Raw genomic sequence first — 14304 nt, forward strand, 5'->3', positions numbered from 1 at the left:
GAAAGAAATACATGATATGCAACTTTTTTCCTCGTTTCTTAAATTAAATAATATATCTTGTTGCCTTGTTTTTTCCAGCTGAAATGAAAACTGAGGCTCTTTAACTTCCTTTTTCCTTTGTTTTCCCTAGGCTTCCCTAGCAACAGAGGAATCTGCAGCTGAAAAGAAATATGACTGCATCATCTTCCTTTCCCTTAGATTCTAGGTGCATGCTTTGAGCAACATAAATGCTCACTATACTCATTTACTTATTCATCTATTTGATTAACATTTGCAGATGCCCACTCCTTTGAGTCCTTCGCCTGATACAGCAAAGAAGAAAGCCAGGTCCCTGCCTTCCTCAGGCTTCTAGGCTTGTTGGGGAGGTTGACTCTAACAACACAGGCAATTGCGATGCAATATTACAAGGACTGGAGTGGGCGAAGCGCATGATGCTTGGAGCACCAAGAGGGGCTCGGAGGGAGCTTGCTGGGCAAGGGTAGCTGCACAGTTGACCTTGAATTGCATGGGTCCATTAATATGCAGATTTTTTTAATAGTAAATACTACCTGTCTGTTTCTGTGCTCAGTCATGTCTGACTCTTTTAAGACCCCACAGACTGACCTCCAGGCTCCTCTGTCCATGGATTTCTCTAGGCAAGAATACTAGGGTGGGTTGCCATTTCCTTCTCCTGGGGATCTTCTAGACCCAGAGATCAAACCCATGTCTCCTGCACTGCAGGCAGATTCTTTACCACTGAGAAGCCCAGGGAGCAAAGTAGAGGGGGAATATTTCCATATCCTTTTAATTCATTCAATAAAGAAATACTGATAGAGATTTTATTATGTGACTTCCAGGTACACTGGAAGATAGTGGATTTAGACTTTGTTCTCCAAGGACTATAACACTACACAATCCAGGACTGGTTGAATCCACCAGTATGGAAAAGTATGGAACAGAGGAAACTGGTAGATGATGAGCTGTATATAATTTACACAGATTTTCAAACTGTGCAGAGTCAGCTCCCCTAACCTTCATGTTCAAGGATTAAATGTATATTGTTACTGTTAAGCCTATCAGCTCTAGAGTAATCAAACACAGCTCCCAGTACTATCTCTCTCTTGCTAAGAGACAGTGGGCAAGTAACTTCAACCTCAGTCCCAGTCTATTAAGTAGGGATAATCATGTTATCTTTTCTTAATAATATGGAGAGTATTAAATGAGACAATGACTATAAAATCCTTTAGCATGCACCCAGCACATAGTAAATGCTCATAAAGGCCAAATAATTTCTTACAGCATCTTTCATCCAAATGCTATCTCTTACATACACACATACACACACACACACACACACACACACACACACATACACACACAATTTCATGCAAATATCCCTGCCTGAGCAAATTCTATGTGAAAAGGCAAAGAGAAGTTAAGAATGTTCTCAATGAACAGTGTGGAGATTCTTTAAAAAATTGCAAATAGAACTGCCTTATGACCCAACAATCCCAGTGCTGAGCATACACACCAAGGAAACCAGAAGTGAAAGAGACATGTGTACCCTATTGTTCATCGCAGCACTCTTTATAATAGCCAGGACATGGAAACAACCTAGATGTCCATCAGCAGATGAATGGATAAGAAAGCTGTGGTACATATACACAATGGAGTATTACTCAGCCATTAAAAAGAATACATTTGAATTCGTTTTAATGAGGTGGATGAAACTGGAGCCAATTATACAGAGTGAAGTAAGCCAGAAAGAAAAACACCAGTATAGTATACTAACACATATATATGGAATTTAGAAAGATGGTAACGATAACCCTGTATGCGAGACAGCAAAAGAGACACAGGTGTATAGAACAGTCTTTTGGACTCTGTGGGAGAAGGAGAGGGTGGGAAGTTTTGGGAGAATGGCATTTAAACATGTATACTATCATGTAAGAAACGAATCGTCAGTCTAGGTTCAATACAGGATACAGGATGCTTGGGGCTGGTGCACTGGGATGACCCAGAGAGATGATATGGGAAGAGAGGTGGGAGGAGGGTTCAGGATTGGAAACTCATGTACACCCGTGGCAGATTTATGTCAATGTATGGCAAAAACCAATACAGTATTATAAAGTAAAATAAAATAAATAAATAAATAAATAATGAAGAAGGAAAAAAAAAAAAGAATGTTCTCAATGACTTCCCTGGCAGTGGCGTGGATCTGACCCCTGGTTGGAGAACTAAGATCCTGCCTGCTACATGGCATAGTTGGGGAAAAAAAGAAAGTGTTCTTAGAGCACACAGCAGATCTAGGACAATACTAAGGAAAAATATTTTCTTGCTTCAGATCTGATAATATTTCCTTAGGCACAATTTGGTCTGGAGGAAGAATCCTGAGTTTGTAGTAGAGTTGATTACCAAGGTCAAGATGAAGAAATTCAAAAGAAAGAGGAAAGAGAGTGCTTCTCAGTTACCAGTGAGAGAGAGGCGGAAAAAAAAGCACCTGAAATCATGGTAAATAACCAGATAATAAATGTTAGAAGCAGAAAAATAAGATCGAATACTCCCTCCTTAGCTTAGAAAGACTTCCAGATTCCATTAGAAAGCATGAGGAACTGGAATGGGTATTTATGAATGCACGATGTCTGTGATGAAAGCTAGAACTATTGAGGGAAATCAAAATATCTCATTTTTATAATGCTTTCATGCTTATGAAGCAGATTCACATGCTTCCAGTCCTCACAATGGTCCTAAGAGGTAGGTAGTATCATTAGCTTCATTCGTAATAAATGGAGACCTGAAGGGAGGAGAATGGGCTTGGTGTACCCAAGGTCACCTGGGGGCTAAGTAAAAGTGCCAGGGGCCCATGCCAGGCCTCCTGAGTCTAGGGGTTTGTGAACTTTTTCTACAAAGGGCCAGACAGTAAACACTTCAGGCATGTGGGCTGTGCCATCTTTGTCACAAATGCTCAACTCTGCCCTTGTGGCATGAAAGCAGCCATCAGTTCAGTTCAGTTCAGTCGCTCAGTCGTTTCCCACTCTATGCGACCCCATGCATCGCAGCACGCCAGGCCTCCCTGTCCATCACCAACTCCCGGAGTTCACTCAAACTCATGTCCATCGAGTCAGTGATGCCATCCAGCCTCTGTCGTCCCCTTCTCCTCCTGCCCTCAATCCCTCCCAGCATCAGGGTCTTTTCCAATGAGTCAACTATTCACATGAAACTCAAAGTATTAGAGTTTCAGCTTCAGCATCAGTCCTTCCAATGAACACCCAGGGCTGATCTCCTTTAGGATGGACTGGTTGGATCTAAGCAGCCATAGACCTACATAAATAAATGGAAGTAGCTGTATTTACAAAAGAACTTATATTTGAATTTCATATAATTTTCATGTGTCACAAAATATTATTCTTTCAATTGTTTTCAACCTTGTTAAAAAATTTAAGAGTTGTTCCCAGCCGGCAGGCCACACAAAACCAGGCAGTGGAGCAGATCTGACCTACAGAAGGCATCTTGCCAGCTCCTACCTAGGAGACCTCAGAGATGAATGAGACATAACCTCTGCCCTCCAGACCTGAGAGAAGAGGATGCATAATCAATTATCCTCCTACAGAATTCATTTCAGTTAAATTTTGGTCACTGTGTATAACTTCCACGACACTTGCCTCAGCTGCAGAAAATTTCTATTATTTAATCGTTTTTGTTCATCAACTCATTTTCCTTACTTCCATAAGCTTATTTTTTAATATTATAACATTTTTATAAACAGAAAACCCATATTACTAGCCAAAATCGGAAGATGAACCGAAATAAAAACCATGTAATTAAATGAGTGCTATTAAATTCTAGCTACCTACAACCACTCTGGGCCTGAGGCCTGCTCTGTCCCCTGCCGTTATTTCAAAATGAGAAACTGGTGAGTGGCAAAAATGGATAAAGTCATAGCAGCACCAACAGGAGACCTTCTTGGTATAATCAGAAATACTGAGGTGGAAACAATTGCCTTACCACATACTTCATTTCCACATCTTTGTCCATGTAAAACCATATTCCCAGACACCAGGCCCACGAAGCCCAAAGTCTGGAAACTGCTCTAACACAAGCCAAGTGCCCTAGGTTCATACAAGCAAGATAGAACCACGCAGACGGAGTGCAGGAGAAACTATAGCGAGGACGTGGTCTTTTTCAGCAGGACTTTGAATGATGTCTAACATTTCATTAGCCATCAAATTCAGAAAGAATACTTTTGACCCACTGAAAAAAAAAGAGTAAAGAAAGACGGAACAAGAGATATGAAGGGCCTGGAATAGCATGCTTCAGGCTGTGGATACCAGCCTTCTTGTTATCTCAGTGTTCCTCAAATCAATGGATGCTCGAGGCTATATGTTTAGGTTCTTCTCTGAGAGGGAGATAAGGAGATTGGACCAGGGTTTCTAGAGAAGACCCATAGGATCAGAGAGAAAATGAGGACTGATGGCTCTTGACTTTTGTACCACTGAAGACCCATTTCTCATTTACCTTTGTTCATTCCTGGCTTCAAAATGTTTCAATGACTTAAGTCCTGAATGATTTAAGTCTCAGTGATTGTCCTTCTGTTTGCTTAACCAATGACATACATTCTTGCTAGTTACCATGACAGATCAGTATTGACCATACTGAGTTGCTCTAGTTCCAGCCAAAGTGAAGGGAAGTAACTGGGGTGGTCTCATTTGGGTGACTCTGTCTGGCTTCAGATTAAGTGCTCTCAATGCTCAATCCTGCTGCCCTGTACTGAGACCACACATACCGATGGAGGGCCAGTTCTCCAAGGCCACCAAATGTATTATACTGCACAGAACTGGCCCAGGACTGGAACAGCACTGATGGTAATTTTTAAAGAGGAAGAAAGAAGAGGGTATCATATGCTCAATTGCTTGCTCTCACTTCCATTTGGAAACCCACACATAAATATGGGAACTGTTCTTCTTTACAGACTGCAATGTAATCACAGAGAAGCAAATGCAGTTTGCGGGAGCTGTCTCCCACCTGCAGTGCTCCCAGAGTGTTCGATAACTCGATAACCTCACAATTGGTTGGTGGAATAACACTGTAAGGTGGTGTGGCTGCAATGCAGCGGCAGAAAACACCCAGCGGGGCCTCTCCTGGGAGCCCCATGGAAGCAGCAGGACTGGCCCTCAGCAGAATCATCAGAGAGACCTGGCCCATCCTTTGCCCCCTTAGTTATCATCACCATGCAGTGCATATGGGGCTTTGAGGCTTGCAGACAGTTCACTTTATCTCACTGCATGCGCACATTCCCCAGCGCGAGAAGGGGGACAAGATAGCTGAGACCCTGTGTCTTACATGAGATGACTCCAAACTTCCACTCCCTAAAATGACCTCTCCTGACCCAGCCCACCTACCTGACATTCACAGCTTCCTTTCCAGCATGGAAGATGGTCTCCAAAAAATAAAAAGTGGTTCAAATTCATTGTGGCCTTCCCACGCTCTAGCAGATACTTTCTGTGTGCAAGCCCCCACATTTTCAAGTCTGTGTTAATTTCTAACTCAACTTGGCCCAGCTTGCCTTAGCCCTCATTAAGCTGCTCTTGAACATTTGTGCAGTTTGGCCTTCACTTTACTGTTACCCTTTATTCCTCACTGCTCTCCTCCATTCCCTCTGTGGAGACCCACAGGCCATCTCCCAAGGGAGTTCTGCCCCTACTCCTGGCCCCAGGTAAGCTTACTCTCTAGCACACCCTCTTCTCATTGGTCTACCATTCACCTATCTCCAAAGTCTGAATTCCACCTCCTCCAGGAGCTCAGACAGGAAAGAATCTGCCTGCATTGAGGGAGACTCAGGTTTGATCCCTGGATTGGGACGATTTCCCTGGAGAAGGAAATAGCAACCCACTCCAGTATTCTTGCCTGGAGAATTCCACGGACAGAGAAGCCTGACAGGCTACAGTCCACAGGGTTGCAGAGAGTCGGACACAACTATCAGTGGCTATCACTTTCACTTTCCAGAAGCCAACAAGTCCCTCTGGAGTGTGCTCACAGCTGTGGTGCTGCCCTCTTCATGGACCTCATCCTCCCTTCCCATGTTCCTGGAGTCCACTTCCCAACTGATGAATCCTTTGGGGGAGGGACTGTGCCATCTTAGCCACTACATTCCCAGGACAAGCTCCAGCACCTCTCCCAGGAGAAATGTTGTGTGACTGAAGAATTCGCTCCTCAGATTAGAGGGTGAACATAGGTTTGGGAGGCACAGACCACCTTGACTCTAGTAGTGTGTCATCTTTAGACATCATCTTTAGATTACACTTGACCATGAATGATGAACTCTCCAAACTTTAGCTATAAGAGGCCCAGAATACACTCCTCAGGGGTTGTTGGAGGATTAATTGACATAAGGCACACCAAACTCTTAGCATATTCCTGGAGCAAGAAAAGCATTTAGTAGGTGATACCCATTGATATCAAGGGCTTCCCTGGTGCCTCAGTGGTAAAGAACCCACCTACCGATGCAGGAGACAGGAGTTCGATTCAGGAGCTGGTTCAGGAAGATCCCCTGGAGAAGGAAATGGCAACCTACCCCAGTATTCTCACCTGGGAAATCCCATGGAAAAAGGAGCCTGGCAGGCAACAGTCCATGGAATTACAGAGTCAGACACAACTGAGCAATTGGACACACATGAATGAACCCACAGACGTAGACCTAGAACCTCAACTTTATGCCAGGTCCTGAAACAGGCACTGGAGATTCTGCAGTTGTTCAAACAGTGTCTGCTTCATTTCTGAATTATTTTATGTAAGTCTTATCTACCCAGTTAATGGTGCTACCATTTATTTACCATTTACTATAGCAATAAAATAACACATGCCTTGTGCTGAACAGTTTATATTAGTTATCTCCTATAATCTTCACAAGGTTACTCTATAAACTGAACACATTTACTAGACTGGGAAACAGGCTAGAAAGATTTAACTAACTTGCCTAAGGTCACACAGCTAGTAAGGGACCACACATGATCACACATTATCTGACTCTAAGGACTGATCTTATAACCTCAACATCAAGCTCTCTCCTCATCTCTAAGAACTTGTTGTTGACTTTTTCCCATTCTCACAGTGACCTCTGTTACACAGGGGTTAACAGTTTAGGTTACCATCAACTTAAATGTGTATCTATAAAACCCTTAGGGGTAGGACAGATCAGATCAGATCAGTCGCTCAGTCGTGTCCGACTCTTTGCGACCCCATGAATCGCAGCACGCCAGGCCTCCCTGTCCATCACCAACTCTGGAATTCACTCAGGCTCACATCCATCAAGTCAGTGATGCCATCCAGCCATCTCATCCTCTGTCGTCCCCTTCTTCTCCTGCCCCCAATCCCTCCCAGCATCAGAGTCTTTTCCAATGAGTCAACTCTTTGCATGAGGTGGCCAAAATGCTGGAGTTTCAGCTTTAGCATCATTCCTTCCAAAGAAATCCCAGGGCTGATCTCCTTCAGAATGGACTGGTTGGATCTCCTTGCAGTCCAAGGGACTCTCAAGAGTCTTCTCCAACATCACAGTTCAAAAGCATCAGGTACCAGTAAATAGGTTTCAGAGAGATAAAAGATGTGGGGGAGTGAGGGGTAGGCAGGAGAACTTGTTTTCAGGTCAACTCTTCTTCACCAACCATCTGGCATTCAATGTGTGGACCAAATGAGTGACTAGAAAGAGGAAGCCCAAGGAAGCACTGAACTGGAGACCCTGAGTGGTTAAAAGAAACCTAACAACTCAAGGGATGGGGAAAGTGGGCAAAACAAAAAATGGAGCAGAGGAGAACCAGAGCAGAGCCTCATATAAGTGAGAACAGCTGCTTTGAACCTTTCTTGCCCAATCACCCTCTTGTTTTACAAGAGGCAAACCTCCTGGCCTCAGGTCTGTCATTACTAAAACAGGGTATTGAGAGTCTACCCTGCCAGGCTTGGTGGATCATAGGGAGACCCCACGAAGATTCCTCAAAGTGCTTTGAAAAAAGTTAAAGAAGGTATATTTTGAGGGTGATTTTTAAAAATTTCTTTCTTGGAGGGCTATAACTGTGATGTGATGTGTTATGATGAAAAATGCACCACCTAAATGGTTTAGGTGGTGCACTTTGATAGCTCTGTTGGTAAAGAGTCTGACTGCATTACAGGAGACCCCAGTTCAATTCCTGGGTTGGCAAGATCCACCTAGAGAAGGAATAGGCTACCCACTCCAGTATTCTTGGGCTTCCCTTGTGGCTCAGTGGGTAAATAATCCACCTGCAATGTGGGAGACCTGGGTTCAATCCCTAGGTTGGGAAGATCCCCTGGAGAAGGGAAAGGCTACCCACTCCAGTATTCTGGCCTGGAGAATTCCATGGACTGTATAGTCCATGGGATTGCAAAGAGTCAGACACAACTGAGCGACTTTCACTTTCAAATGGTTTAGGAAGCGGTGTTTGCATCCTGTTTTGCTTCTTGGGGCTGTTTTACTAGTTTGAGTAAACTCCTTCACTTCCTGGAGTCTATTTGTTACTGCTTATAAACCAAGGATAAGAACTTCGATGTCTTGGGTTGGCCTGAGTGATAAACATGAAGATGTACACATTAGCCCATTGTACGGATGGGTCATCATATGAGTCTGGGGTTTCTACGACTGTGTTCTGTTCATTTGTTAAATTCAGTATATAAATAATAATGTAAATAATAAATCCTCCCTTATAGCCCTCCTAATAGAAGACAGCATGATTCACCTTAAATGATCCAAGTTTTGGGGGTCAGACTTAGAGTTTCAACTCTATCCCTTACTAGCTGCAGGGGCTGAGCTACTGTGACGTTTTTCCTGTATATTTAAAACAGAAACTAAAGCTCTACTTCATTCCTCTCCTTTAAAATGGAGATATCATGTAGATAAAACATTTACTAAGCACCTATGTATGTAATCATTTCTTATCAAAGAGCTTATATAAAAAAAATTATATAAGAGAGTCTTTGAGTCAATTTTTTCCACATTTGTTAAATCTCAAGAGGGCTTCCCTGGTGGCTTAGACAGTAAAGAATCTGCCTATAATGCAGGAGATCCAGGTTCGAGCCCTGAGTCGGGAAGATGCCCTAGAGAAGGAAATGGCAACCGATTTCAGTATTCTTGCCTGGAGAATCCCATGGACAGAGGAACCTGGCAGGCTACAGTCCATGGGATTGAAAAGAGTTGGACATGACTTAGCAACTAAATTATTAAATCTCAAATCTCTCAGGACAGAGAATGAGTCTGGGAGCAACCTTGCTCTCAACCAAAGGATTGGCTGGAAACTGGAGACCTCCTCTTGCCCTGTTCTAAATGGCCAAAGGACAAGAACGGATTTTCTGATCCCAGAGTACATGTTTTGTTGATGCACTAATAACCCAAGCACTGGAAATTCAGGTCAGGGATTTGGGAGAAAACTGAAGAAACTGCCAACAGCCTTTTGGGAATCCAATGTTAGACATGAAGCTTTTAAAACAAAAAACGACCCCTTGCTTCTGAAAATCAGAAGAAAACTGCCTTTAATGAGCGGCAGCAACCAGGATCCCAGGAGAGTAGAGAAATGATATTGTGTTTTTATCTGGCACTCTTGGCTTTGGAAAATGGCTGGAGGCCTCAAAGCCTCATATCTCCAATCTCAAAGTCAGCTGTCAGCTAACTGCTCAAAGGCAAACACTCCAGGGTCTCTGAGAGCCCTGCCTGGGCCTCTGAGATGTTACCAAGAGGAAGGATGGACACAGCCCCCAGGAAGTGCAGATCACACTCACAGGCTAGGCATCATGGTGGAAGGGGAAGAGTGGTGGTAATAGCAATTATAATAATAATCCAGCGCATTCTCTGTGCCAGGATATGTTTCTTTTTTCTGTGCATGACTACACAATCTCCCAATGAGGTGGGTATTGTTACCATCACCATTTTACAGATCAGGAAACCAAGGTTCAGAGATATTAAGTAGCTTTGCCAAGGTCACACATTAGCAAGTAGCAAAGCCAGGATTTAGACGCTGAAGCCCACTTTCTTAGTCATTGTGACCACCATCTATGTGGGTATCAACTGAGTAAGATTTACCTTTTGAGTACAAGTTTTTCTCCCTAGAGCATTCCATGACCAACCACACTGAAAATCTCTTGAACCTAGAAGCCTAACCCCTCCTAAGATGCTAGAATGTCCTCTGCACTCATTATCACCCCAAATCTGCTGTCATGCCTTCAATTACACATATTAACTACCTTCAAGGCAGATCCACTGCCTTTTAAGAGCTTTGGTTACAGCAAATCCTACATTGAGCTGAAACATGTTCCCCTGAAATGTCTACCCACTGGGCTTATTTCTGCCTTTTAGGGTGGCAAGAACAAGTTCAACACTTCTTCCACCTAACAGTCCTCTAGGTACTGAGGAAACAATTCAGGTGTCAGGGTTTTGAAATAAGATGATAACAAGGATAAAGTGCCCTGGGTGTGCAAGGTACTGATAAACCCTATTTTCCTGTTTGAGGATTCCTCTGACTCTTCTACAGTTTGGTGACAGCTGGAGGAATCAGAAGTTATGTGCTTTGGTGAGAATGCCACTGAAGGGTTTCTATGCCACTGAAGGGAGCAAAAGAAGAAGGAAGAAAACTGAAAGGATGGAGTTGGCCTAAGCATGACATGACAACCAAATCACGGCCTCACTTCCTCAGCACCGTCTCATTACAGAATAATCCTATAAGGCGTGATCAAAGAAAGGATCAGCAGCTCAAACATATTATCAGCCACCTAAGCCTTCAGAGGAGAAGGCCTATGGAGAGATTAAGACACTTAGGACCTGTCTGAGAGGTTTCCCTGCAGTTAGAGTTTCACTAATTGACATCCAAGCATCAGCAGCCATTCCATCTGACGCATTATTACCACCACGTGAGAAAGAAGCGCCCGCCCTCACACAGAGTCATGGTCCGAAAGCAGAGAGCAGAGGGAGGTACATGAGATTTTCTTCAAGGCACACAAGACATGGTTCTGCCTCTAGTCTGGCTACAAGGATGCACCCTTGGGTTAGGTGCAAGTTGCATGTCCACATGGCCAATCAACCATCAACAGGCATTTATGGAGAACTACATGAATCAGGGCTCTTTCCAGTGTAGAGGGAAGAGAAATGCAGCTGAAACTGGCTTAAGCACAAAATAAATGGATTGGTCCATTTAACTAAAGGGGACAGAGGAGATCATGGTTTGAGGCTAGCTCAATGCAGGTGCTCAAACAGTATTATTGGGAATCCAGCTTCTCTCCTACTCTCCATTCTGATTTCCTCAGTACTGGCTTCATCTTTTTTGTTTCCTTTTAATAGGAGTGGGGGCGGGGTGGGAAAGGGGAGTGGGCTCTCCAATTTACATCCTCAAGGCATTAGGTCTAACGCATTATGATTGGATAGATTTGAGTCATATGTTTATTCCTGAGCAAGTCACTGTTCAGGGACTGGAGTAGATTGATTATACAGTCCTGTATCAGGCTCTCCCACTCTTGGATCTTGGGATAACTCCACCCAAACCACCTGGAGTGACAGTGGGTGAAGTGACGGGGTATTCCTCAAGCAAAATTCAGGTACTGATACCAGAAAAGTGAATAGATACCAGTGGGGCAAAAACAACAGACACCTATTATCAAAACTCCTCCTGGCACAAATCCACACAACACAGCCACGTTTTTGTTATCAAGGAAACTATTATCTAGTTGAGAGGAAGTTGTCACGTGTAAAATTAATAGAAAACCTAATTGATTATAACAAATAACCTGAAGTGTACAATACAGAGCATCAGTCTAAAAAGTGGTGGTGGGAGTTTAAAGTGCAGGCTTGGAACCAAACCCCAGTATGACCAATTACCTGCTGTAACTGAACACTTGATCTCTCTGTGCCTTAAACACTATCCCTCTGTAACATGGGGGCAATAATAGAGTATCCTCCACAATGTTATTGTGATAACTTAACGAGTTTATCAGGAGGATGAGCAGAGCACATGTTATATAGTAAAGAAATCTTGTAGGATTTCATTCATTTAATGCTTACGATGTGCCAACAGCTACCTATAGGCACTGGCAATATAGGAGAGAAGAAAGTTCCAATTATTGCGGTGCTTACATTCTAACATGAAAAGGTAAATATGTAAATAAGCAAAAAAAATTTAGATGAGGCTAAGTACTAGGAAGAAACAAAAGAGTGATAATGATGGGGGAGAGGGACTTCAGAAAGGATGGTCAGGGAAGGCTTTAGTGAGAAGGTAACATTTTAACTAAGATATGAATGAGGGAAAAACAAAGCATAGGAAGATCTGAGTTCAAAGACAAGTGGAAAAACATCCATAGCTTGGTGAGATAAGGGGAGAGTGGCAGGAAATGTGGTCAGAGAGGGAGATCGGGCTCACCATGGTAAGTCCGTGGTGAAGAATTGTATTTTATTCTAAGAGCAAATGGAATTCAGTGTGAAAATTTAATATTTTAAAGATTACTCCACTGCTGTGTAAAGAATGAACTATGAGTTGGATGTAAAAGTAGAAATAGGAGCTAGAAAAGAAAAACTGCTTGAGGGAAGAGAAGAGGCAGAAAAGTAACAAAAGCTAATCCCTGAGGAAAGCATCAGGTGAGACAGACAGAAAGATGGGCCCAAAAGTGAGCACGTTAAAGAAGCCAGACACGTAATGCAGAGTGGCTGTGTGACACTGTCAGGGGCTCCCTATTGCCTCCTGGCTATGAAGAAGTAATTTGTATCTGACAAACCCTCCTACTGAGAACAACTATGAAAACTGGATCAAAAATAAAATCAGGAGTTGGAAGGCATTGGGAAACCAGGCAACTGTGCCTTGAAGGGCCAGAGGAAAGGAAACATATTGAAGTGGGTCCTAAATTAGTGCTTTCTCCACTCATGTATTTTCTGATACTCGCTGCAGGACAAAAGAGGCAAAACAAAACAGGGGCCTAGCAGTTCCACGGGGCTGAAGGGACAAACAAAAAAATTAGTTACAGGCAGCCAGAAATTACAGTTACAGAGGAGCCAATATCCTAGAAAAAGGAACCCCAGAAAAGTGAGCTGCATGTTTTGCAAGAAGTTTCTGTTGTGGTTGTTCAGTCGCTGAGTCATGTCCAATCCTATGCAACCGCCCGGACTGCAGCACGCCAGGCTCCCCTGTCCTTCACCATCTCCCGGAGTTCACTCAAACTCATGTCCATTGGGTCGGTGATGCCATCCAACTATCTCATCCTCTGTCACCCTCTTCTCCTCCTAACATCAATCTTTCCCTGCATCAGGGTCTTTTCCAATGAGTTGCCTCTTTGCATCAGGTAGCCAAAGTACTGGAGCTTCAGTTTCAGCCTCAGTCCTTCCAATGAGTATATAGGGTTCATTTCCTTTAGGATTGGGTTTCTCCATACATTTGCCAAATTCTCAGATGCACATGTATGTGTTGAGAGTCTGAGGAACCAAGCAAATCTAGCTGATAACCTCCTCTAGGAGGTGAAGCTCATTTTCCAGTCCTTGAGTAAGAGCTGGACTTAAGGACAGAGTTACTTCCAAAGAACAGAAGATAAGAACAAATAGTGACTGCAGTGCAGGAACCTGCCAGACACTATCTTACCCAAATGATCAAGGTTAACATCCACAGTGATAAATCATGGTGATATCATGTACCTGGTGATATCACATGACAAGAAGGGCACTTCACCACTCTGATATTCTTCCAAAAACTCATTACTTCAGTCTAATCATGAGAATAAACTAAAATCATTCAAACTCAAATTGAGTGACATTCTCCAAAATACCTGACCAGGACTCTTCAAAACTGCTAATGTCATGAAACACAAAGGCTGAGAATCTGTCACAATTCTGAAGAGATTAAAGAGATGTGATGACTAAATATGATGTGGTATCCTGGACTGGACCCTGAGACAGTAAACAGACGATCAGAGAAAAAAATGAATTGGAAAAATCTGAATAAATGCTATAGTTTAGTTATTAGTAATGTACCAATATTTATTCCTTAGTCCTGACAAATGTACCGTGATATGTAAAGTATTAACATTAGGGAAAACTGAGTGAAGGGCATATGGGAATTTTCCATAAATCGAAACATAAAACAAAAAGGATGATAGCGGTGGGAGATACCATAGGGAAGATGGTCAGGGAAAGCTTCATTACAAAATAAAATTACACAACTGGTTTTGAAGAAGCACCTGCAAAGAGGTTTAAAAAAAGTGAAGCAATGATTTTAGCAGTCCCATAGATGTGGGGAAACAAAAGTTGGAATTTAGGGCCCATCAAAGGGAAGATACTGGTTTTCAGCTGAGACCCTGTAG

This window comes from Capra hircus, chromosome 7 (assembly GCF_001704415.2).
Source record: "Capra hircus breed San Clemente chromosome 7, ASM170441v1, whole genome shotgun sequence".
In the NCBI taxonomy this organism is placed as follows: domain Eukaryota; kingdom Metazoa; phylum Chordata; class Mammalia; order Artiodactyla; family Bovidae; genus Capra; species Capra hircus.